Below are 3702 nucleotides of genomic sequence, written 5' to 3'. Positions count from 1 at the left end.
TCTGGGCATCACATGTTACTTGCACATACATTGGCCGGGAATTTTCTTGGAGATGCTCCCACTCCACTCCTGGAAGTGCAGCAGGATCCCTGCTTACGTGCATAAACAATGTTTCCGCCACATTTTTGGTGAAGTTAAGAAGGCAGAGAGGGGAACAGCTCAGAGGAAACTCCTGGCCCTTCTTTCTCTCTCTCTCTCTTGGTTGTTAAATGTTGGAAGCGTACAGTTGGCTTACAGTCACGTATACCAGATATTTCCTCGGGGCGGGTGGGTCCTCCCATTCGGTTGCCGCCACGTAAATTGGGTTTCCTCTGATATTCTGCTGAAGTTATGGAAGCCAATTAGGAGAAACCCCCAAGAAAATTCGTGGTGATAATGTTTCACAAAAGGGTGTGTCATGACAGACATAAAATTGCAACAGGCTTGTCTCGAACTTGACTTATACACATTCTGCAGATAATGAGGGCAGGAGCAACTGCGGTATATTTCCCATCCACTTGGATGACAGAAGTACTTTATATTGATCTTTAGTTTGTTGAGAGAATTTGGGATTTCCTCACACTTCCCTACAGTAAAGAGTTTAAATAGTCTGAAAAGGAACTCTTGAATTCTAGAACACCTTGTTACTTTCTAGTCAAGGAGTATGTTGTGTGTAAGACTTATATTGTTCTGCTCTTTTCATGTTGCTTCTGTGCGAATTTCATCCTATAAATAAGCTGAACTTGTAGTTTTAGCCTTAAGTAAGTGGTCTGACAGTGTGGTGTTTTTCCATACATCAAAGGTATCAAGGAGGATGTGGTAGGCATCCAGTGGTAAAAAGGAGGATGGTTAATCTTGAAGCACACTATCCCATTCACCTCATGCATGAGTTTATACATTTTTGTTTGTGGGATGCATAAGCCTGCCTCTGAAAGATACTTTTTGCAGGGAGTACAATTAAAGAGTCAGCTAAACACTTTTCAGTAGGCCTGCTCTATTCTCCATGTAAGGAATCTTACAACACCAGGTTATAGTCCAACTGTTTTATTTGAAAATCACAAGCTTTCGGAGGCTTTCTCCTTCGTCAGGTGAGCGAGTGTGGGATTCCATGGAAGGTTACCGCATTTATAGTCAGAGAACAATACCTGGTGATTACAGATAATCTTTCCAACTGCCCGTTGTCAAGGCAATCAAAGTGTTCAGACAGAGTGATGTTACCTACAGGATCACCGAATACACAAACGGCCAGAACACAAAACAGAGAGAGAGAGAGAAACATCCGAAAGGAAGAGAAAGACAGAGAATGACCCGTTGTGTTAAAAACAGATAACTTTTTTTCGCAGGTGGGGTTACGTGTAGCGTGACATGAACCCAAGATCCCGGTTGAGGCCGTCCTCATGGGTGCGGAACTTGGCTATCAATTTCTGTTCGACGATTTTGCGTTGTCGTGTGTCTCAAAGGCCGCCTTGGAGAACGCTTACCCGAAGATCGGTGGCTGAATGTCCTTGACTGCTGAAGTGTTCCCCGGCTGGGAGGGAACCCTCCTGTCTGGCGATTGTTGCGCGGTGTCCGTTCATCCGTTGTCGCAGTGTCTGCATGGTCTCGCCAATGTACCATGCTCCGGGGCATCCTTTCCTGCAATGTATGAGGTAGACAACGTTGGCCGAGTCACAGGGGTATGAACCATGTACCTGGTGGGTGGTGTCCTCTCGTGTGATGGTGGTGTCTGTGTCGATGATCTGGCATGTCTTGCAGAGGTTGCCGTGGCAGGGTTGTGTGGTGTCGTGGACGCTGTTCTCCTGAAAGCTGGGTAATTTGCTGCGAATGATGGTCTGTTTGAGGTTATTCTCCATGAGCTGTTAAGCTCTTTTGACAGAGACAGGCCAATTATATAACACAATTTGGTCGACCAGAGCGAATTCTGTCAAGTGTTGAGACCACTTTAAGGAAGTAGCCTCACTCTGTTCCTCCAGTGTAAACCAATCAAAGTGAAATGATCTTTAATAATGTCCCACATGGTCATTTGGACCCCCCGAGATGTTTTGACTTTATTTTTAAACTGTTTCATATCAGCCAAGAGCTGACCGTTCCATTGGCTGTTAGTTAACATTAAAGGTTTAACCTGCACATGGATGCCATTGAACATAGATTTGCACTTGCATGCTTCACTTTGCCTGGTCAGAGATTGATGCAGAGTATATATTGCCAACTCTGCATCAATCTAAGCACACCTTTCTCAAATGGAGATCTGTAGTAAAACAGCAATGTGACGTTTATCGGTGCTGTAAAACTGAACAGATTTATGTAACAATTTTAGAAGCCATTGAAGAAAATGAACAAATTGAAACATGTACTATGTACTTTATCTGCCTCTACTCTTTATTAATAAGAGTCCTAGGATTAATTGAAACATGTAATGTTTGCTTTACCTGCTGCTGTACCTCCTGGGTACTTATTCTCCTGGGATTTCATTTCTGATGGAATGAGAGAAGTTTCATTGTTTGAAATTAGTTAGTGTTCTTTTCAAAATCATTTCACTTTGTACAAAATGTCTAACTTTGCACATTAGTAAGGACTGAACAAATTCCACTTGTAACGTGATACATAGAAAAGCAACACAATTGGATTATGTTAAAGACTGAAAGAAATAGATTTGTGTCCAAACTGACAAGAGTAGCATGCAAAAGTGCAATACTATTTTCAGCGCAGTTTAACCCTTTCACGAGCCACTGTTCTCTCCTTGCATTTGAGCTCCACTTCAAGACTGGAGCACATAATGAAGTGATTCATGTGGATGTTAGAGATCCCACGGCAGTATTCAAAAAACAGCAGGGAGTTTTCCTGGTGTCCTGGCCGGCATACCTCCCTCAACCAACACGACCAAAAAAACAGATTAACTGGTTACTCGTCCCACTGTTGTTTGTGGATCTTCCTGTGTGCAAAATGGTTACCATATCTCCTTACTTAAGTTTTTGCATTTCAAAGATTCACTATATATGAAGCACTTTGACACATTTCTGAGGCATGATGAGGTGCTATATAAACGCTGGTCTTTCATGCATTCTGTCTTGATTGACGAAACATTTCTGTTGGTTGCCCTGCTTCACAATTAGTGAGTAACTTATTTGCCTGTTAGCAACAAAAACAGAAAAGGCTAGAGATACACAGCAGGCCCATCAGCATCTATAAAGAGAAAAGACAGGTTTATGTTTCACATGTAGACCTGGGGGTAGATATTCAACTCACTGCCAGGGCAAAAAACTGACATTGCGGATTATAGAAAACTTAATTGAAGTCAGTGGAAATACAAATCAGGCGGTTTCTGTAACATATAGTTGATGCGCAATGCTAGTTTTAAGCCCGGGCGGCACGTTGAACATCTACACCCCTCCCCCTGCTTTGTCAGACTTTCAAGGTATGTGACAGGGTTGTCTGTTCTGCCCGCCTTGGTGACTGATATTCTGGCAGCATGCCTTCAAGCTAACCAGGACACAGAACGAGGAATCAGGCCAAGAACATAAAATCTCACTCTATGTCCAATGATGACCTCTGCGGGTCAGTCAGCTTCTGTGAAGAGAACAGGTAAGTTAAGAACTTACAATGGATCTACACCTGAAATGTTAACACCTGTTCTCTCCAGACTGTGATCCTTGCTTCAGTGTTAGCACTCTCGCCTCTAAGTCAGAAGGTTGTGGGTTCAAGCCCCATGACAAAGACTTCAGC

The sequence above is a fragment of the Heptranchias perlo genome, chromosome 32 (assembly GCF_035084215.1).
Source record: "Heptranchias perlo isolate sHepPer1 chromosome 32, sHepPer1.hap1, whole genome shotgun sequence".
In the NCBI taxonomy this organism is placed as follows: domain Eukaryota; kingdom Metazoa; phylum Chordata; class Chondrichthyes; order Hexanchiformes; family Hexanchidae; genus Heptranchias; species Heptranchias perlo.
Note: the sequence above shows the minus strand (reverse complement) of the source record.